This window comes from Ambystoma mexicanum, chromosome 6q (genome assembly GCF_040938575.1).
Source record: "Ambystoma mexicanum isolate Mex_15411 chromosome 6q, UKY_AmexF1_1, whole genome shotgun sequence".
Taxonomy (NCBI): domain Eukaryota; kingdom Metazoa; phylum Chordata; class Amphibia; order Caudata; family Ambystomatidae; genus Ambystoma; species Ambystoma mexicanum.
The window spans coordinates 950,975,462-950,999,732 of NC_090937.1; positions in this window are offsets into that span (position 1 = coordinate 950,975,462).

Consider the following 24,271-nt stretch of genomic DNA (forward strand, 5'->3'; position numbering starts at 1 on the left):
CAACTTTGGGCCAGCCGTATCTCCTTGCTAAAATGTGGGAGAAGGACTGTGCAATTTCTATGCCTAAATTTTCTGTGGGCCGAGGGCCAATTTCTGCTGGCAAAAAGTCTCTGTTCCATAGATTTTTTGTCAATGGAGGGCCGACAATCAAAAACTCAGTTGTGTCCCCATTTATGTTGAGCCAGTTCTGGTTCATCCACTGGCTGATTGCTAATAGGCAATCTCTGATACACACAGTAGATGCAGTAGGCTCCTGACCAATGATGAAAATCTACTGCAAATCATCTGCGTATGAATAAAAGAGACAGCCAAAGGACTGAATAAGGGCCGTCAAAGGTTTTATGTATATGTTGAATAGGATGGGTGAGAGGGCTGAGCCTTGGGGGTCTCCACAGCCTAAAGAGACTTCTTCCATCTTAAAGGGAGGCAGGGAGAGTGTCCGAGACCCGCTGGAGAGAAATGATTTTAACCACTTCAGGGCCAAACTAGAAAAAACACTATCCTCAAAGCATTGACACAGGAGATCATATCAATAGGATCAAACACTGCTGACAAGTCAAAAAGTTTCAGAACAGCCGTTTCAGACCTGTCAGCATGTCTAGTAAGATCATCAATAACTACAATAAACACTGACTCTGTGCTCCTGCAGGTCCAGAAGCCAGATAGATGCCGACCTAGTATTGCTTTCCTTTACAAAAAATCTCTAATCTGCGGGGTAACATTTGCTTTGAGCACCTTCATGAGAAACTTAAGCAGAGATATTTGCTGAAAATTATCAGGGATCGACAGCTCAAGGTTGATTTTTTAGGAGCTGTGCAACGAGGGCATCCTTTAAATGTGGTGTAACATGACCAGGACTAAAAGATACATTAACTGCTGTTGAAATCACTGGGGCTGGCTCAGATTGAATACCTTTTAAGACTCTAAGTGAACGGGATTGAGAGGTGAAGTGGATCGGAGCTTGGAAATAATATCCAAAACTTGAGTCACAGTTGTGGCTGAAAGTCTGAAAAAAAGTTTATCGGCCCACTAGACAGACTACAATTCTCTCCTAAGGAAAATCATTCACTAAGTGTAGGAAGAGTCTTTACAATAATATTACAAATATTCACAATTTTCTGAACAAAGAATGTTGATAAAGAGTTGCATAGGTTCTGGGAAGCTGAAATTTGATTGGACAATTGTGTTTGCGAGGATAACCCCTTGGATACTGCAAAAAACCTTTTCAGAATGTTCAAACCAAATCATACTCTATTCGAGAAGTAAAGTGTCTATGCCTTAGCATCAAAGAGGGCTGGAGCGGAAAGGTTCCTCCTCATTTTATTTAGTTTGAAAAGGGCCAGGGCCTCGGTAGCACTTTCAAATGCCTCCTGTAAAACTATTAAAGGGTTGCTTTCTCTAACATTGAGTTTGTGAATTGGTGTTAAATGTAATTCAACAATTCCAAGGGTGCTACATGCTTCCAATTGCATATTTTCTGAGACAATGGGTGCACTGTAGAGACCTTTGAGACACTAGAATAAGTTAAAGATACAATACAATGATCGTCCCAAAGTACAGGATGAAGAGCATAGGTATTTACAATGGGACCAAACATATGTGAAGGCACACGAATCACTCTCATGGGTTGAGCAGTGCAAGAGAAGGCATTTAATTTTCTAGTGTCCTTTTCTCCACCACACCGTCCAGCGTTAGGGAAAGCAAAGATGGGCTATCAGCACATATCTTATAGGAAGCCTGTTTGTGGTGGGACATGAAGGCACAAGCAGAGCACAGTATCCCATCCTCTCAACAGCCCAAATATATCTGCATTCTATACATATTGCACCATTAGTACCACTGATCAGCATGGCTTTGTTTCTGCCAATCCCACCAATGTGCCTATTTGGTATATTATAATAGGGATGACTGGCGCTTTATGTCTTCAACAGTGTCAGTGTTATTAAAATTGTAAAAATGTATGATGTTGCTAGTTTCCCGCATAGTCAACTATTTCAATTTGCACTCGCTTGCTGACCCCATCCAATCTGGATTCCAGACAAAATACTCCTATGAGATGGCTGTCATCTACATCACCAATTCTCTTAACACTGGCCACCACTCTCACCTCACCTTCATTCTCAACCTTCTTTACCTTTCTGCTTAATTTTACAATGTGGATCACCCCTTCCTCCTTTGTACTCTCCCCCTATCTTTGGCTTCAGGGAAACTGTACTTCAGTGTATGTCCCCCTATCTCTCTAACCACTCCATTTCTATCACATGGAACTCCAGTATCTCCTCCCTGATACCCTTTCCATCGAATATTCCTCAAGGATATGATATGATATGATGTGATGTGGCATTTATAACGCCCCTGTACACAAGTGTTTCTAGGTGCGACAAGACAAGGAGGGGGAAACAAGGGAGGACAAAATAATGATCTTGTGTCATTCAGATCATGCAAGTGCAGGGAAGAGGGAAGGGGAGAAGTGCCAGAGGGGAGTGGAAAGGGGAAATGCAGTTAACTCACAAGTGCAGACAGTGGGTGGGCCATACGTGCAGAGGGAAGGGACTGTAGGGTTTCAGGTACATACCCTTAATTGCTTGGCAGCCTAGAGGCAGTGTGAGGGCAACTGGACATGCAGGAGCCTGGGCCAGAGTTCAGAGGGTGACCAGTGCACAGAGCAGTCAGGTGCATCAGCAGGGGAGAGAAAGAGAGTAAGCGGAAGTGAAAAGGAAGGTCTTGAGTTGCTTCCAGAACCAGAAGTGGTTCAACTCAAGTTTGAGAGAGGCAGGAAGGCTGTTCCAGGGGGAGGCTTCAGCCGAGGAGATACATCTGCCTCCAACTCTCTGCTTGGAGAAGCATCTGACTCTCGGAGAGCTGGATGTGTATGAGCAGAGAGCTCGAGAAGGAAGATGTTTTGGAAGGGAAAGTTGAAGGTAGAACAGTCCCAGCACCAGAAAGCCTTGTAGACAATACAGAGGGTCGTTAAGTTGATCATTGCAGCCATTGGGAGCCAGTGAAGAGATTTCAGAGCTGGAGAGATACGATCCGCGGGCTTGAGGCCTAGGACAAGTCTTGCAGTCCTGTTCTGGATAAATTGTAAAGGTTAAAGTGTAGAGGTAGGAAGATTTAGAAAGAGGCTGTTGCAATAGTCCAGCCTAGAGAGGACCAGAGCTCTGGAGACAGTGAGCTTTGGGGGGAAAGTGAGAAATGGATAACTCTGAGGAGGTGCAGCTGGTAGTTTGATTTCTTGGAGACATCAGAGCTGTGAAGAGAGAAGAAGAGGATGGAGTCAAAGATGACACCGATGCACTTAGCCTCAGAGAAAGGAGCAGGAAGAGGGCCCTGAGTGTGCGGCCATCAGATAGAGAGAGAGGGTAAAGGAGGGAGTGGGTGCCCCAATGAGGAGGATCTCAGTCTTACTGGCATTAAGGCAGAGATCATTGGCAGCACACCATTCCTGAATTGCAGCCAGACAGTCTGGTATGAGAGAAGAACAGAGGTGGCTGAGGGGAGCCTGAAAAAGAGCTGAGTGTCATCCGCATAACATTGAGCATGGGAGAAGAAAATAGTGATGCAGAGGACAAGTCGTTCCCAGTAGTCGTCGAAGAGCCAGGGAGAGAGGTTAGACCCATAGGGACCACCACAAGTAGAGAGAGAGAGATAGAAAAGAGGAAAGATCCCAGTTGGACATGAGAGTCGGTCAGTTAGAGAGGAGGTCAATAAGGCCAGGGCCTGATCAGTAATACCAAGGTTTCCCCCAAGACTATTGAGCAGCATGGCATGGTTCACCATTTCAGAAACAGAGGATAAATCAAGGAGAAGGAGGACAGAAGAGCAATCAGAGTCAAGATTGGAGATCAAGTCTTCACGAGTGATCAGGTGAGCAGTTTCTGTGCTTCTGGTAGCTCTGAAACCAGCCTGGTGGTCATGAAGACAACCAACAAATTCAGTATGTGGATTAATCTGGGAGATGGCCATATTTTCCAAGAGTTTGCCAAAGAAAGGAGTAATGGAGATCAGGTGATAGTTAGCTGGAGAGGAAGGGCTTTTTTAGAAGGGGTTACACAAGAGAGTGATTAAGGGTGGAGGGGAAAGTTCCAATGGCAAAGGAGTGATTGCAGAAATTGGCCAAGGCTGGAGCAAGGGTGTCAATGTGGTCATTGATTCTTCTGGATGAGCAGGGGTGAACCTGCTTTGATGAGACTTTCATACATCAGACTTGTCTAGAAACATTGTCAGAGGTGAAAGGGGGAAAGGAGGCGAAACGAGAGACGGCCCAGGAGTGGTAGAGGAAGAGGAAGAGGAGGTAGAGGAAGAGAGGGTGGACAAAATGTCCTGTGTTTTAGAAGTGAAATGAGAGGCCAAGGCCTTGCTGATGGCCTGGGAGGAAACGGGAGAGGTAGAGACTGCAGCAGGATTGGCCAGCTCCATGAGGTTTTTGAAAAGCTTGTCCGAGTTGTTAGATGGCGCAGAGATGCAGACTTAGATCTAGGCTCTCTTTTTAGAGAGAACAGAGAGTCTGTACTGTCTTTGGATCAGGCACCAGGCCAGTTTGTCTGGAAGGCACCTGAGGCCCTCCACTTCCTCTCTGTCGCCCTGTGTTTAAGGTCAGCAAGGTCAGAATCTTACCAACAGTTCCACTTGGATTTGGGCTTAAAGCGGATCTTCTTGACAGGGACAAGGACATCCATAGGGTTAGAGATGGAGATATGAAGTTTGGAGCGCACTGTGTCAGGGTATGTGTCAGCAAAAGGTGCAGGAGGAGGAAAGAAAGTAGTGGCAAAAGTCTCAATTGACACCCGCTTCATGGGTCGGATGACCAAGAAGGTAGGTGGCAGTGATGTAGTCAGCTTGGCTTGCGGTGAATAGAGAGAGCCGTGGGAAGAAAGGAGGAAGTGATCACTCCAAGAGAGAGGAGAGGTGAGAGGGTTAGAGAAGGGGAGGTCAGAGTAAATCAGACAATCCAGAGTGTGCCCTGCAGAGTGAGTGGGGCTAGAGGGACGAATAGAGAGAGAGAGAATCTCAGAGGTTGCAAAAGAGTCCTGAAATAGGGCTTATAGCATCCAGGTGGATGTTCATTTCTCAGAGGAGGAGAAGCTGGGAGGTAGAGGCAAGGAGTGAGGAAGAGAGATCAGCCCACTCTGAGAGGAAAAGGGCGACCTGGCCAAGCGTCCTGTAGATAGTAGTCACAGTGTGAGAGATGCCAGGAGAGATGGAGAGCCTGCAGACCAGGCTTTCAAAGGAGGAGGAGTGCTGCATTGAAATGATAAAAGCAGGGATCTACTCTGGGAAAATCAAGACTACACCCCCACCGGGACGGTTGGTTCTGGGTTCGGAGAGGATCTTGTAGCCATCGGGAAGTAGAGTGTTGAAACTCGTGACAGAGCTGGCCATGAACCTAGTCTTGGTGAGACAGAGTACATCCAAATCAAGCTCTTCCAGGAGATGTCAGAAGAGTGTTTGACAGCTGAAAAAGAGTTGAGCATAGCGATGTGGAGCAGGTTGCCTCATTTGCAGGACTTCCTGGGAGGGGTACAGGCCAGAGGTACACCCTGCAAACATGTTGGAGGTGCCTGAGGATGGGGAGAGGAGGAAGGAAGAGAAGGAAGGGCAGTCAGAGAGGGAGATGAGAGTGCCAGAGGGGTGGCAGAGGATGGAGGCAACAAGGTGGCCAGAGAAGCATCAGATGCTGCCGATGAGGTGGCAGAGGAAGGAGGCAGCAGAGGAGCCAGAGTTGGGTAAGAAGGGATAGCAGGATAGGAAACAAAGTTGATAAGGCACGGGAAGCATCTTTCAAAGAGGAGGAGATTGGCCTGAGGGCCCTGGATCAAGATGGTGCCATTAAAGTAGACATTAATGATGATCTTAGAGGAGTGGAAGGGGGCCCGCAGGGCCTCCCACCAGGTGCCACTATTAATGGGAGAAGAGGAAAAAGGAGAGAGAACAGAGACCTTATGGGTGTCCATAGGCCTGGAGAGAGAATGACATAGAGCATGCCGGTAAGGGTCTGTCTGGAAGAAGCACTGGTATAGATATGAGCGATAAGGAGTCCTGGGTTGGATACCAGAATGTCCCTTTTTGAGCTTCTTCCTGACAGGACAGACTTGGTGAGAGGGATTGGATAGTCAAAAAAAAGCTGTTAGAAAAGATAGGTGAGACAGAGAGCACCATAGGGGTTGTGTGGAGGAAAGCGGAGGAGGGAGAGAAGAGCCCAAGCAGCGGAGGGGGGAGGGTAGGTCACGTAGCGGGAGGCAGACAGGAGGGAGGAACAGAAGGGACATGAAAGGGAGGGGTGCACAACAAAGAACAAGAACAACAGACCTACAAATCAGATGCAGTACATAACCATCAGAAAGATAAGAGCACAACAGGGAACCTTGAAATAGAGAAGGCAGATGTAGTACAGAACCAAGGCAAATCTACTTAAGTAGGGAAAAAGTGCTGCAACCAGGAAGGCACAAGGTGGGTGGAGCTTAGGCCATGTGACCTAGATGCTCTTGCACCTGCTTCCTATCTGCAGGACTAGTTCTAAGACAATTTCCCTTCACCATATACACCTCCTACAACAGCAAACTCATTCTCCCCTTTGTTATTATGCCTTTTTGCTGACAATACTCCAATCTTGTGCTCCATCACCTCTCTCACCCATCAAGTCACTGAATCCACAAACACTGCATAACCACCGTCCACCACTAGGTAGCTTGATGAGGCCTAATGTTCAAATCCTCAATGACTAAAGTCATTTTTCTCCTTGACTCGTAAACCAACTGCACTCGTTCCCTATTTTTTCCCTTGACTATCTCACCCCCTCGCCCATGCCTCACAACAGTGTAGTACTGCTTTCTAGCAACCTTAAATTCTTACAATTTCTTTGTCAATGTTACCACAGCCAGTCTGAACTTGCTAAACATTAGAAAGTGTATTCAACTGTTCACGCACCATTCAGCTAAAACACTTGATGCAACTCTTTTAATAAAAATGCAATACTTTGCATGCCCACTTTTAGACTGATGCGCTCCCCCCAATAAAGTCTAATAGCTTGCAGCCTTTACATATTCACCACTTTCTCTACCGACCATCACAATGCTGGATGGCTCTCCATGAAAAGTCACACTATTAAAATTCCTGCTACTTGCCTATATATCCATCAATGACATTTCCCCCAAACTAACTAACTGCACCCTTCTGTACTGACCCCTTTGAACTCTAATTTTCCACTCTTTACAACTGTTATGTCTCCCAGCTCCTTGCACCTTCCCAATACGTGTCTTCATTTGCCGCATGTCACTGACATTCTCACTCCTCATTCACCAAAGCCATCTCTTTAGTAGAACTCTTCAAATAATGGCACACACTTCACCTGCAAGTGATCAAAGTCCCTTAAACCAACATTTCCAAATTAAATGCCCAACCCATCTCTCCTCCATTCTGCTCTAAGAACAATTCTATATAATGTGTAAATAAAGGGCTCAAGTTTTCAGTGTTAAAAATGTTATGACTTTCACACCCTGTCCCTGCTATATGTTCCCACCTTAAAAACTGGGTATGCATCACTCATTCAACAAATGAATGCACTTCTGTAAAGGCATATCACAATAGAGATGCCTTCATTCTCTATTAGTTCCTACTTTCTTTTCAAAATGACAACTGGTTTTTCAGTAAATACCATAAAATAAAATACATTGCAATGTGTCACAGATGGCAAAGAAATGCACTACCCTTGCCAACAGGGCAAGGGTTATGTTACAATTTACATAAAAAGTATGGATTGTTTGTTGTAGCAGTGATGATACACAGACAATTTTGGTTGATCCGAGGCATTGGCTGGTAAAGGGGTTTGGGAACAATGGGTTCTAGGTCCATCCCTTGCTCTCTCCCATCTCCCTTGGGCTATTCACCCTACCCCAGCTTTTGTAACACCCCTGTTGGCTAATTCTTTCTTCTCTAAATGTGTGTTTCCCTAAATGTAGGTTAACCAACTCCTTCCTCTCTATCCTTCCTAACTATGACTTCTAATGTATCCCTTCTCTAGCAGCGCTTAGTGCTCTACAGAGATAGGGAACTGTGCCTTGCACGTACACAGTTGTGATTGCCTAATGAACAATCACAATAACCCTCACCTCACCCTACCTCCTTCGTCCTAACTGCCTCCAGCAAGCTGCTGTCCCTCTGATGCTTCACTATGCCTTCCTCCTCCCTCGACTCTTTGATGTTACTTCTCCTCTAATTATACCACTTCTCCTCCAATACTATTACCACTCCTTTCTTCCACCAACTACTCATCTCTTCACTACTGCTACTACTCTCCTCCAACACTATCACTCCTCTCCTACACCACCTACTCCTCTCTTCACTATTGCTTTTATTCTTCTCCCACTATGACTACTCTCCTCCCACTGCTACTATTGCTCTCCTTCCTATTTCTTCACTACTCTCCTCCCACAGCTACCACTACTCTTCTTTCACTACTACTCCCCTTCTCCTATACCACTACAGAAACAACCCCATTGTGTCTATCATTATGTTCACAATCATTCCTTACACTAACTTCTACTCACCTGTCACACAAACATGCACGCTCACACTACAGTCCCCTTGTATTCAACAAACAAGTACTTCCGCTTCTCCAATAATCTTGCTAGTCAGCTGTTTCCAAATTCCTTCTGCTGGTCCCTTGGTCTGGCTCCATCCCCTCCTCTGACCTCACCCCGGTAACTATCACTCACCTAGTCCTCACTGGTTGTCTTTCCCTAACCAATCTATATTACTGTCTCCATCCGGGTATATGTATGATTTTGTGTGAGCTTTAAACGCGGGGCTAGACCCAGGCTCCTTGTCCTGGTTGAACGTCTTTGCGCTGGACCACAAATCCTCTTCGGGTGACAGTAGTTATGGAAATGTCTATGGTGGTTAAGTGGTTCCCCTTTTCAATGTGATTTCCAGCTCGCACCATACACCGGAGCCACACTCCCCACATGGCTGGTGTGTCAGCTGGCTGGTTCTTGCTGTACCTCCCTCTCATCTTCCTGCCCATTCAGGGGTTCCGAGTCGTCTTCTGCATGGCGCTGTGGACTCCCTGCTCAAAATCCCTGCTCTGGCCTTCCTCCATCCCCAGCAGCCAGTGCCCTGGGCTCTGTCCTACAGAGCGCTACGCTCTCATCTCGCAGTGCAGTCTCATGAAAAGAAAAGATACGGGTGAGTATCATGAGCTAGAGGTAAGGTGAAAGGGTAAGGGTCTGCATACAAGCACCTGGCCAAACGTGGGCAGGGATTGGGGGCCTAGCTACTGACACCTCCTCTTTCACAACTAGGATCAGCTTGCGTTTACTATATGGCAGCTCCCACCACACCTTTTGACAAATGTATTGTTTGTAATGCCATATAATAATCGGTCAGGGAAGAGAAACCTTGCTTGGGTGGGCAGTGCAATTGGAGACAAATGCTCCAGAGCCTTTTAATATCCTTGTAGCTGATTCACCAATTCACAGGAGGATAGAGACAGTGCAAAGACGATGGGGCAACTGCCCTCTGAGTGATAGTCCAAACATATTAAAGGAGTGTTGTGTGAGAGGGTCAATGTTTGAATTGTTTGCAGGAGCCCTATTCACATATTATAGATTCATTAAAAATATTGCAACCATGATCAATGAAGGACGTTGTACCACCGTGATCAGCGTTATAATCGATTTTTCAAGTGTATCCAAGTTTAAGGAGCTAATTCAGAAACAATTAATCATTTAAAATACTACTGAATCCTATTTGTGGCTTTCTTGTAGCATTGAAGTACACCTCATGATCACGTTATAGTATTCTCTGAATGCATAAATCCAATTGTATGTCTCATATCTGTTTTTACATATGTGTAGTGTTTCATGCACCAAATACATACCCGGACAGCTAAGAATGAGCAGCTTGCAGTTTTCAATTTTCTGTCATGGGTGGAAAAAAGTGTTTATCTGAAATGGTGTCGACTTCTGCCAGTCAGCCTTTGGAAAACCCTATACAAAGGAAGAAGAGTATCTTTCTATTGTCATCTGTAAATCGGACATTATACCCCTCTTCCTTCCCAATTTCACTGATTTCCAACTACATGTGTTGAGGTGTTGAGAGAAAGGTGGTAGGCCGGCCTTTATCATGAGCATCCTTCATTAACGTTCTCAGACTCATCAGTGAATGCGAGTAGTGCTCCAGAGGGAGACCAGAAATTATTCATATCCTGCAGCTCTGTACTGGGTTGCTGTTAAGAATTGCATTCTGGTGCGGGTGAGCAAGCCCTGTTTTTTAAAAAAACGTTATTATTAATTGATGAAATGATGCTGATAATTCCATCTCTGAAAGGGTATTCAGTTAATCAGATTGCCCTTTCACTATTTACATGCTAGAAGTAAAGTGTATGCATGTGTCTTGCTGCATTGGTAGCCTAATCTGCAGCATAGCCTCTTAAATGACGCAAAGCAGGTTCAGAGGACACATGTGTTCATTTGACATCTGCAGTGATAGCCAAGCACCTGCAGCGTAAGGGTGACATTTAAGACATGCACCCTTGCACCAAACGCTTATAAATTATGACTTACTATTCTGGTGGCAGCTAAGTCTTTACACATAAGCCATACAGGCGTGGTGGTATAGTGGATGTTACATCTCATAAGTATTCCAGCTACAGCAGTTTAATCTCACATGTGTATCCTTCATTGAGCCCGGCCCAGCTGTGAAAGGACTATGCATATTCTCTACAGACAGGGCTGACAATGCTACTGCTAGCAAGACTGTACCCTTGGGGGATTGCCTTTATTTGTTCCTTTTGTCAGGACAGGTAACACCCTCCCCAGTAGGAAGCCACTCTGGAGAAAGCTGGCCTGGGAACAGGAATCAGTGGAACTCACCCATTCACAGAGATGTAGCCTCACACCACTGCATATTTAAAGGCTTTTGATTATACTGGGAAGGGGCAGGGCTATTTTAGATAGAGGGAGCTCTGGACAACTGGGCCAGGGTTCCAACATTTGTTTCTCTCTGCCTCTTTCCTTCCTGCCCCCACCACAAACCACTAAGTGTGATGTCATAAAGCAAAGTCCACCGGTTCAAGGACAGGGATTGGACCCTAAAGTTATCTACCTTCAAAAGACGGGGTCTCCCTCCCCTTCCAAGATTGCCTTTGGAAATAACACCTAAGAGGAATGTAATTGGACTTCTATTGGGAGATTTGAGGTGAAGACTGAGCGTCCAACGCCAAAGAAAGCTATGTTCCCTACCAATCACCAGGGTACATTTGGGGTTAACCTGCTTTTGGATCAAGACCTGCATCCCTGCCAAGACCTCTTCCTGGTGAAGGACCACTGAATGTGTGCACCAGCCTCCGTTGCTGGGAGCCTGAGAACAGAGACTGCATTTTACCTTGAAATCCCGTAGTGTGACTTACAGCATCCTAAGAACCAAGACAGCCAAGAGATTTGTTTTTCCTCGCACTGAACCATTGAACTGTCAAACTGGATTCACTGTGTCCTAAAGCACCAGGACCCACTGTTGTGGCCATTGGCACTCACTATGCTCTTCAAACTCGAACTGCGCTTTCAAACCTATTTGCCACTGCACAGCGCTAGTTGAGCAAATGGCTGCCTTGGCTAAGCCTACAAGTTCTCTGCCGCCTTTGAACCACTGCTCACCCCGCCAGTATCTTCACTGCCAATCGCCAGTTGAACTGACCCTGGTGGATCCTCAAGCCCTGATCACCGAGCACCACATCAAATTACTCAAGCAGAGCCTGTGCATCGAGTTGTCAGCATCTTTGATGTGTACTCAACCACTGAAACAACCCTGGTCGCCTTCACAATCTACATCTCATAGTGTGCTTCATCAAACCGATCCCACCAACCAAAGCATCCAGTCACCAACCTCCTTAAGCTGACCTTCAAACCCTCTCTGGTGGCCTTCACAATCCACAAAAATCACCCGCAAACAACAACAAGTTGCTTTTGACCCCTGTTCGACACTGCTCCCTACCTAGGACACCGTGACCTCAGCACTTGAACAGCACTGCATCAAAATAACAGCAGTGAACAGCCTGGTCGATGTAGTCAAACTGTCAAGAAGGTACTGTTGGCCAATGATTGTCCCCACAGTCCGTTTTGGGTGCAAGGAACAGGTTAGATCACTTGTGCACTTTTTTCGTAAGACATATCCTTTTACAAAGAACATTGTGGCAATTGTAATTGCCTTGTTACCACTGTATTCTCACCCACAGTACTGTATTCTCTCTTTTTTGCATATTCTCTGTCTCCACACAGGGGTATTTGGTTTTCTTGCAGATGGTGTGTTTAATTAAAGTGTATATGTTTCTAGGCAATGATTGGACATTCCCATTACTTTGATCAGTGCTACTTTGCTGTTTGGGTCACTTCTAAATTACATTTGCATCCTTCTTAAGAGTATAACTTTCTCTTGACCCACATTACCTCAAAAGGCAAAGGAGGTATTTCTCTTGAATGTGCTTCTTTTACCTTTATGATTGAGATCACTGTTGGTTTGTAGAAGTGTGAAGGGTGAGTAGGTGGTGTGACAAATCTAGCAAAGTCATCACTGATTCCCAGAAGAGAAAACTTCTCTTAAATAGCCAGGGAAAGTCAGAAGCTACCTGACTCTGAGCCTCTGGGTGGCTATCTGTGAGAGTACCATGTAGGAGAGGTCAAACACCAGGGAGACAGAAAAATACTGAATCTGAATAATCTTCAAGCTATAATTCTTATGACACACATGCACCTTTGCAACATTCCTGTATGGCTTATTGTGATGTAGATTCCTGGGTTCTCATGGACAAGAATGTTATTTACCACCCCATTGTATTGAGGATGACCAGAAGCGGTAAGCAAATACTGTGTTTTAGTATTTGGAAAATGCTAACCAATGCCGGGACAACTGATATAGCTGAACAGAATGAGAGAGACAAAGACTGCTGCTGAATCCAAATTATTCTGACACTGATTGGGACATTGAAGGTGAGCAGACTGCATGATGCACCACGTAGGCTGACAAGAACAGCATGCAGAGAAACCGATCTGAGAGAGGTTCACTGTATTATTTCCATGGACAGCGGAAGTCGCCAACTGCAGAGAATGGAAAAGCAGGATCCAAGCAACTAACAGGACACACTCCCAGTCAGCAGGCCTACAGCAAAGAAGATGGTGTGACGTGAGGACCACTGAAGCCCTCAGTGACGATCGGTAAGCCCATTGTTTGTTTGTTTGTTTATTTTATTTGTATAGCGCTCCAGACCCAGGAGTAGAAGGGCACTTAGGACAAGTTACAGGCATAGTATATATAGAATTTGTAGTATTACATTAGTAAAGTTATATACAGTATATACAGACAAATGTAGTTAAAAACGTAGTTACAGCATAGGTGAGGCATGTACAATATATACAGTATGTAGTAGGCTAGGTGTAACTTGAGGTTGGTTTTTAATCAGTAGCCAACCAATGACAAGTTTCCTGAATAGGTGGAAGAATTTAGTCAATTTAATGTTCAAAGGCAGAGTGTTCCAAAGTTGAGAGGCGAGGACCGTGAAGCTAGAACCCCTGGCTCTTTTAGACGTGAATCTGGGCACAGTGAGGCATAGATTGTTGGAGGATCTAGTGATTCTAATGGCCGGTTTCATGGTGAATTTGTTGGTAAATTAGGGAGAGGCTAGGTGGTTGAAGGCTTTGTAGGTGAGGCAGGGAGTTTTTAGGTCAATTTTTTGTTGAATGGAGAGCCATTTGCATGATTTTCTTGTGGCAGATATAGGCTCACACCTAGGAATGTTTAATGCTGCTCGTAGTGCATTATTTTGGAGAACCTGACGTTTATTGATAATAGATTGGTTGGCACCTAGGTAGAGGCTGTTACAATAGTCTAGCTTAGATTGTATAAGCACCCTAGCCAGCATGAGGCAGCTATTGGTGGATAAAAAAAGGTCTGCAGGCTCTAAAAGGCTCTGAAAGGTGCATGCCGTTGACATTAGGGGAGAGTCTAATTAAAGGCACTGGAAAAGGTAATAAGAATACAAACATCGGTAAGAAAGGGTCAGTGACCTGCTACTTGAACATCATTATTTCCTGGATGCAAGACAGAGTGAATGGAGAATAAAAATGCCCATGCAGGAGCGTGAAGCAGGCAATAAGCGAGGCATGGACCCACACCCAAGTACAATACCCCAGTAGGAGTGTAAACCAGGGGTAAGAAGAGAAGTGAGAAAAGTCAGGGGTAGAAACCCCCATCATTAAATTGTGGAATACTGATAGCCAGTAGTAAAAGAGAAGAACCAAACCCCTTTTAAGGATAATTAACAAGGTTGTGAATACCCGACAGGAGAATACACCAGGGGTGGAAAAATGATTAAGAAAGCACAGGGGTCAAAACCCCTCCTTGAAGTTATGGAACAGTGACAATCAATGGAAAAGGGAAGAACCATGCCCCTTTAAGGATAACTGAGATCCATAAAATGAGAGATTGAATCATTCAAAAGAATAATTGAGGCCCAGAGAACGAGAGAAGTAACAACGCTTTGAGTACCCTGGCAGGAGAGTGCAGCAGGACTAGGAAAGGAATTGAGAGAGCTTAGGGGGTTAAAGCCCCTCCTTGAAATTGTGAAACTATCATCATCAATGGAAATAAGGATAATTGAAATCCAGAGAGTGGGAGATTTAAATATTCAAAAGAACTCTGTGCTTAAGGAAGACTCAAGGGAAGAGCTGTTCCCTTTGAAACTGTGAAGTAAAACATTGTATGAAAGGAGAAGCTCAGGGGAAAAGTCACCCTTTCACCCCTCTGTGAAGCAATGAAACATCATTGACCTTGCCAGAAGTAGTGGATAGAAAGTGGAAGACCTGAAAAAACACAGGGGAAGGGAGGATCCTTTTTCCTGGTAGAACTTAATTTCTTTGTTTTTATGCACTTTACATACATCACTGAGTTGTGCATTATGTAGCATGTAAGGATCAGTTTAGGGTTTTTGGCACAGGAAGAAGGATGTCTTTTGGTTTAACATCCTGACACAGACAGTACTTAGTTTTGTTGAGGCAGGTGAACCCCTCTTAGAATTAGGAATAGATAGGATTTCACCAAACCCCTTTTTCTTTTATGAAAAATAAGTCTTTAATCAACAATGAACATGCCACTGTGTCCAAGTCTTACTCTTGATCCCTTACAATGGTTTATTCAATACTCATCCTTATATGCTGCAGAGTAGAAGTACTTTTGTCATACTTGTGTATATTATGGCTTGCCAGGAGATACAGCCTGCAAATGCCCCCATCCTTTTGTCCCAGAGACAGCTGACTTTTCTCCCTTTTACCTATGCTGGCTGAAAACTGTGAGCAAACCAGAGTGTTGCTCACGGTTTTCACGGTTATATGTCACTGAAGGTTCTGCTGCTGAATGAACAATTGAGATCTTCAATTTTCATTGCACACTTTTCCCATCCTTATGCACAAAGTCCTTTGACTGATGCAGAACACCATATAGCCACATACATTAATTTCCCTCTGTTACCTTTTAGGTGCTCTACAGATGTTGACACTCAAAATTATCACTTCTATATCAGCACAGGCAAATGGCAGGTGGGTTGCACCTTTAGTTCCAGCCAGTAAATATAATCTGCTTCTGCTTCTAAAGAACATTACTGTAGAGGAGCAGCCAACTGTCACTACAGGAAGTCCCGCCCCCCTACTACCTGTATGCTGGAAACCTGAAAAGCTGCCATGCTTGACACCAGCAGTTGTGACTATTCCGTGTCGAGTCTTCGAGAAAAGGTATCCAATGAGAAAACCATATCAGATGTATTCACAAAGGAATATAAAAAGAGAGAAAGAGAAGGTGGTGACGTCACAAGAAACAAGCGTGATGCACAGATAAGACTGGCTGAAGACTGGATGAAGAAGAGAAAGTATGGACCTTATAGAACCTGATGACTAAGTAAAGAATCAAATAAACTTTCATGTGCGATATGAAGATTGCACGTGTGAAGAGCACTGTAGAAAATGCAAGCCGTTCGATAACTGTACAGATGCAGTAACACAAGTAGTCTAAGTAATCATAGAAGCTGGCTATATGTACTGAATAGACTGTAGGCAGAGCCACTATTATGTGTGCCCACACTCCCTTATATTCCCAGAGATGAGAATATATTGCAAGGCCAAGTTCAAAGATAATCTTCATGGCAGAATGCATGGGTGATGAGAGATTTTGGAGTAATTGGGTGGGGAGGTAAAGTCATGTCCACCTCCTGACAGCTGTGGTATGAGCTTACGTGCTGCTGCTTGTGAGCTCACTGTTCCAGAAGGGCACAAGCGTGCCAACCAATTGTATTGGGCCATATAACGAAGGGCTCTATAGTTTGAGAGCCAATAATGTGCTGTGTTTCTAATAACTGTTGAAGATGACTTGCACTAAGGGTCATCCACCCGACTGTAGAGGCCCAATCAACACCTGACGCCTTATGGAAAGTATGCTTAGATGTTCCCCTTGAACCAACCACAACCATGTATTTTTTTCTTATTTGCCACGTATTATGACATCACATATAACATGTTTTTACTATACAAGTGTTGTTTTTTATGAAATACCTAAAAGAACGCTGCCCGACGTTTGTTGATGTCCGTTGTAACTTCCTGTTTTAGACAATTGATAATAAAAAAGTAAAAAACACTTTGCCATCTTCCTGAGCTTGTCTGATTATTTGCTGTAAAGAGTTACTCTGCATCCCATCTATTGCATGATGTGCTACCCGCAAGGGCCCTAAGCTCATTTCACTTTTTTTTCACTCATCCATCCATCAAAAAAAGTTGTCACATCCATTTCAAACACTGACTGTACCACCTACAAAGAATGTGGAATCTTGTATTTCATCAGGAATGTTCTCTTATCTCTCTCAAAAAGATTTCACAATCCATTACATCTGTTGAATATATTCTCCTTCTGCCTCCAATTTATACTAATGTCCTGATCATGAATTTTGCAGTAAAGCAAAAGCATGCACTATTTCCACATGCTGCATGTTTTACCAATGGGGTGAGGAACACATTTAAAAAAAGATATGCCTGCTCTTGTGTGGTGGTAATACTACATGTGATAATGTTAGATGCATTGATACCTCATGGCTTCAATGAAGTGCCATGGGACACCAAAATGGGGAATGAATGAAGGATCCACATAAATATAGTAAGGGTGCAGAAGTTCCAGTTTGACACAGTGCTGGCATGCTTCTTGGTAAACACTTTTGTTTATATATATGAAAGTAAAAGGGCGTGGCCATCATGCATGCTGTAAAGACAGGCTCCCACGGAGTTCCGTTCGGAGTTCCTTGCAAATCTAGCTAATATCGCTATAACTGGTCTGCAAACTTGAAAAAACAAATAATATTTAAGGGGAACCGATTACCGACACTCGACCCTGATCCTGGGGCGAACCGGGGCAGGGAAGGCCGAAAACGCGAAGCTGGACGCTGAGCCCCTGGGACCCACAAGATGGCAGCTCCCACTGCGGAATAAGAACGAAGCTACAGAGGCCTAAATTACCTTGCGGAGCGCGCCAACAAAGGACTCTCTCCCACACCTAAGCCGACGGGGCGGGCCACTCGTTCCCCAGCTGCGGAGAAACCACAGGGACTGAAATTCAAGCCCAGCGATACCGGCACCGAAGGCACTCCGGGGAGCCATCACCGCGGGAGGAACGAGGGCCGGAGAGACGCACTCGTGGTACAGTCGAGCGGAGCTGATGGGAAGATCGTAGAAACACCAGGCGCAGTGTGCCAGCATATAACACAGTAAGTGAGGCGGAAAAGAACCGGGGACCCTGCCACCACCCAGATTTGGGGCATGGGTGCGGGTGCGTGACGGACCCCACCCCACACGGCCAACTAATAAGCAGGAGCGGCGAACTAGACCCACGGACCCTCTGCCCAAAGACACAAAAACCATAACGCAAACCAAGTGCCACAGGGAAGCCCTGCATAGCTTGCGGAACCGGACCCGGCATAAGAGACTGTGGAACCAGACACCGGGGATGTCTCCCCCCAAAAATAAACCAAAATTGGTTACGATGGACTTCTTCACGACAGTCAGTCCCCAAAGACAATCACAACAAGACCGGGATACCTCAGAAAAGCCGCCTCAACAAAAAGAGGACCTCAAACACACGCAAGTCCTACAGGAAATACGGCCCTCCGCACATCAGTCGAAGGGAAGATAGAGGAGGTGAAATCGGACATACAGCTCATGCGTCAGGACACCCGAAACCTAACTGAAAGGGTCATGGCGATAGAAAGTACCCTGCAAGACGACGTGGAGAGTACCCAAGATCTAAAGATAAAAGTCCAAGACTTGGAACAAAAAAGTGGCAAGGCTGGAGGCGCGCTCCGAAGATGCTGAGGGTCTAGCCCGCCGAAATAACATTTGTATACTGGGGGTTCCAGAGGACTTGGTAGGCCCAGACCGACAGAATTTATCGAAACATTGCTACAATAGGAAATTGGTCCAGGAAACCTCACCCATGGGGTTCTCCGTTGAAAGAGCCCACAGATCTCTCCAGAAACGCCCCCCACCCGGCTCACACCCGCGCCCAATCATTGCCAAAATTTTAAACTTTCGCAACCGGGAAACTATATTGCGGTACTCCAGAGAAGGTGGAGAGATCAAGAGGAAAGACTTGACAATAGTCATGTATCCGTATTATACCCCCACAGTGCAACGAGCAAGGAACTCCTTCATCCCAATAAAAGCACAATTACGAAAGCTCAACCTAAAATACATGTTGCTCTACCCGTCGCGCCTCAAAATTCTGTACAAAGGAAGAGCGATATTTCTGGAGACCCCAGCCGCAGCAAACATGTGGCTCGAACACAATAACCTGGCTGATAGCAAGGAGGAACCACCACAGTCAGACTTGGGCTGACTACGCACCCGCCATGGCAAGAAGAGCAAAGCGATTCCCCCACACAAATACAGACAGCACACAATTATACTACAATTGAGTCCTACTGTGATGTAAGCCAGATCGGATAGGAGCTCGGAGGTCCACGCAAAATAAAAGAAATGCGACCCACCCCACCGGAATCTGTGCAGGCAATCCGCCTACACACTACCTGATCCGGAAGGCCAGGAGTGACCTGGAAGGCTCGGGACCCCCTGAGCGCTGCAAGTTGAAAGCAACTGCTACGGGCAGTTTGTGTTGTTTTTTGTTTGTTTTCCCCATTCACACAATGGGAGTTACTCAAGTTAAAAAGTCTCCAACAGGTGTAACAGGTGGTGCCGGGGAGGACGGGCACGGAGGGAAGAAGCCAAAAAGGGGTGAGCGAGCGGAAGAGGTTGACGGTTGCTGGACTGAAGCAGCGGAAATCCTATTAACCCACCATGGCAACTAAAATAAAAATAATGACTTGGAACGTGAGGGGCTTGGGAACTTACCTACGCCGGAACAGAATCAAGCCCTACTTGAACAGAAAGGGAGTGCAAATAGCACTGTTGCAGGAGACACACTGCACGGCAGACTCTCTGGCCAAATTAGGCGAGCATTGGGGAGGACAAGGAATTGGAGCCACCTACTCCAAATATGCCAGAGGAGTATACACTTGGATTCACCCCCAACTCCCATTCCATTTTTTTAAGTCCGAGATCCGAGATAGATCCGGAAGGCAGGTTTGCAATACTGTGGGGCCGACTAGAACAGGAAGAGGTATGTATAGTGAGCTCCTATCTTCCCAACACTAATATTCCGGCACATCTGAACTCAATGTATCCCAAAATCGCCCCTTACAGGCACGGCATCTTTTTTTGGGCAGGGGACATCAACTGTGTACGAGATCCCAACCTTGATAGGTCCGAGCCCCAGCGAAAGGTCCCTCAGCAGCCACGGTAGCCCTATCCCTATTAATAGACAGATTAGATCTTGCTGACACATGGAGGGAGCAGCACCCCAACGCCCGAGGATACTCGTAATTCTCCTCCCCACATGACCTTCATACGAGGTTAGATTACGTTTTCATTAGCAAAGAATACCTATCACAAATAGACAGTGCACAATACCTAGGGAGAACCATCTCAGACCACTCGCCACTTCTAGTAGAATGGAACCACGCTGGCCCTAGACCCCCTATCCCTATGTGGAGAATGCCGATTGACGCCCTGGGTGATCTGGCATTCAGGGAGGAGCTGCACGACTTTATAGACAAATTTATAGAGGTAAATACCGGAAGTGTCGACCACCTGAGCACGATGTGGGACGCCCTAAAAGTAGTGATAAGGGGGGAAACTGTAATAAAAGTGGGAGGTATTAGAAAACAGCTGCGAGGCAATCTAGACCAGTGGGAGGAAGAGATTGAGCAATTTGAGGCCACCCCGGTGAACACTCACCAGAGAGAGGACACCCTCAAAGCACTTAGAGTTAAATGCACATCGACATGGGACAGACTAGCTAAATTTGACTATACCACCAAGACTAACAGAGCGCACACGGAAGCCGACAGGCCGAGTAGAATGCTGGCCTGACTGTGCAAGAAAGAACACCCCGGGCACACAATCACCAAGATACAGGACACAGAGGGCAATGAATTCCAAACACAACAAGGCATAAATGACGCCTTCAAGCGTTTTTATGAACACCTATACTCCCATAAGGACCAAGTTCCCCGAGACCAAATCACAGATACATTGGAGGAAACTCCCCAGACTAACCCCTGAACAGACTGAGGCCCTAGATGCAGCCATCACGACCGAAGATATAACAGAGGCGATTGAATCGCTGGCCAACTGCAAGACCCCTGGGACCGATGGGCTACCAGCTGAGTTTTATAAAGCGTACAAGACCTCCCTAACACCTTTATTACATGAGGTTTTTCAAGAAGCATATGAGAGAGGGATATTGCCTGACAGTATGAGAGAGAACCTTTTGATTGCGATCATTAAACCTAACAAACCTGTTGACGAATGCGGTTCTTACCGCCCAATAGCCATGCTCAATTATGATGTGAAAATACTGAAAATACTGACAACGATATTAGCTAAGAGGTTGGCTAGAATCATAGGGGAGATCGTGCACATGGATCAGTGCGGCTTCATTCCGAGCCGGAACACGACCATGAACTTACGCAGATTACAACAGGTTATAAACCAAACTGAGGCTAGCACAGAGGCATGTGCACTGCTATCCCTTGATGCCATTAAGGCGTTTGATTCTATATATTGGGAATGGCTCGTAGTGGTTCTAGAAGGTTTAGGCTTTGGCCCGGGGTTCATTAGGTGGATCAAGATTCTTTACACAAAACCCAGGGCTAGGGTAAAAACCGGTAAGTATGTATCCAAGGTCTGGGACATATGCAAGGGCGCTAGGCAGGGATGTCCACTATCCCCCATGCTTTATGTGCTAGGACTGGAACCTATTGCCATCTATTTTCGGAAACAATTCTTCAATGCTGGGATACGCCTGGGGGAGTGGACCACATCATCTCACTTTATGCAGACAACGTGCTGCTATATGTTACTGACCCACACAATAATGTGCCCACAATGCTAGACGTCTTAGACAACTTTGCGAAGGTCTCAGGCATACAATTTAGCAGGGCGAAGTCCTGCCTCTTCCCTCTAGCTGGCCTCAAGAGCATGAATATTGTAGAACTTTCTCCTGTGTGGATACAGTTGGAGGTCACCTTGTTTAAATACCTGGGAATACACATAATGCACACCCCCGCACTGATGCACAAACACAACACGAAATCAGCAATCCCCGTTTTAAGAAAATCCATGAACTTCTGGGCAAAACTTCCCCTGTCTATGATAGGCAGAGCCTCAATAATTTAAATGATTGTCCTCCCTAGATTCCTGTACAGGTTCCAAAATGTACATTACTACATCAATGCTTCCTTTTTTCGCCTGCTAGAAGTGATACTCTATGATTTCCTATGGGGGAAAGGAAGACGCAAGATAGCACTCACCACCTTGGTCCTACCGCATAGCCAGGGGGGAATTCAACTCCCAAACTTCGAGAAATATTATTTGGCAGCGCAACTCAGTTTTGTGACCAAGTGGCTGGCAGACGACACCACATCTGAGACGTCCCTGCTACAACCCTTGGTCTCCCCGATCCTTCTGAAGGAACTTATTTGGGCCCCCAGCCACCAGATGCAAAATGCCCCCTTCTTGGCTGCCCTAGGGCGAAAAGTATGGCACAGAGCAGAGGCACTCGCCCACGCAAAGCATCACTACTCCCCAGACATACCAATGATCTCGGACCTATGCAGATCCGACATGGACCTGCAACACCTCAGACGCTGGGAAGAAAAGGGGATATATACGTGGGGAGACCTATATGACGATGGCACCTTTAAGGAATTTGAAACACTACAGGAGGAAGCTGGAATCCACACGCGCCAGTTTCTGTGGTATCAAAGGATACGGACTACAGCACGAAACAAGTTGACAACATGGCCGGAGGAACCGGAATCAAACCCTCTGATCACACTATTGTACAGCTTGGGAGAGGGATGGAGACCAGTGTCCCAGATCTATGACCACTTCAGTGACACCCCCAACCCACAAAGTGCCGATCTGAAAAGAAGATCGGAAACGGACATGGGCCGGGAAATGGCTGATGGAGAATGGGAGAGGGCTCTAGCGTACCCTAAAGCAGTCTCCAGAAACCACAGATTTAGACAAATACAACTGAACCTGTTATACCGAACATATTTAACCCCATCCAGGCTGGCAAAATTCAATAAATCACCACACTCTGTCTGCACCTGGTGCGGAGAGAATAATGCGGACTTGATTCACATGTTCTGGTCGTGCACCAAAACACAGTCCCTGTGGGCCACCATACAGCTGACAAGCGAAAAAGCAGGGAACGTACCACAGGCCGGCCAAACTTAAACACCTGGCCAAATTAATGGACATCTTGTGCATACTGTCAAAAAGGACAATTGCAATGTCCTGGAAAAAAACCTGCAGGACCCCAACAAAAGGTATGGCACAGAGAATTGGAACGTTGGGTACAAGCTGAAACAAAAGCATGGGAAGACAGTGTTGCCAGGTCCACGGACGCCTCGAGCATGACCCTAACGGCCTGGAAAGAACTCACAGGATCCTTGTTTCACCCCTCGGATGACAAGCCCCCACGAACAAGAACAAATCTATGGAAAACGGATTCACAACCAACATCACTGGACCCCGAGAGCAACTAGCCACAACTTCCCTGGGTCCTTACAAGCTCAAGTCCCCTCTTCCCCCTTCCCCCGGCTTGCCCAACCCCCTCTGAACCGACAGACTGCCCTGCCACGATGTAAGGAGCACTTGGAGACAGTTAAAGTTGAATTGTTAAATGTTAATGTTTTATTACGAAATGATTATTATCCTCTAACTATGGACATATTTTATGTCATGCAAATGTAAAAATGATAAATACCAATAAACAAATTTAAAAATAAATTAAAGGAAACAAAAGGAAACCTATCTGGCTCTATTTATTTATTATTTAATGTGATATATTTTTAGTATAGAACGTTATACATATACAATAAATAACATAAACATTACAAAATTAATTACATCATCAAATTACACCCATAAAATCACTATATGCAAATAGTTAAAACGTAAGATCATTAAAACTCGAAGTATAGATATAGATGAACTTGAGAAAGAAGAAAGAATCCTAAACAAGTTCACAATTTGATTGTACTAATATGAATGAGTGAGCGCCCCTCATCATTCCGGGGAAATGCCACTAGTTTGTGGGCCTCTTTATCCTGTGTCAGTTTTACAAGCTTGGCCACCACCTTCCAAATGCTGAACAGGGCCATATGGAGTTCACTCTTATAGGTGTTAATACATTGCTTCCAACATAGGGGGTCTTTATTGGTGTCTAGATTGTGGACAAATTTGCCCAGGTGGTTAATGTATACCTTTCTCAGACTGGGACATTCTGTCAAGACGTGCTTAGCCGTCTCGCCATTTGCTTTATTAAGACAGATACAGCAATATCTTTCCTGTTCTGGAAGGGACAATGATGGACCCAGCACACTCAGGACACATAGGCGGTTAATATGTAAGAGAAGAATAAATCTCCTCAGGTGAATTGAGGGACATATATTCAAATAAGGCTGCACCTTCTTGAATGTATACAGCATATCAGACAGAAAAGCATAGGTTTTTAACAAGCTCAAGTGTACAATATTTTCATTCCAATCTCACAAATCAAGACGTTTTTCAAAGTAGCACCTGAGATCAAAGAAATCATCCTCCAGTTACTCCATCCTATGTTT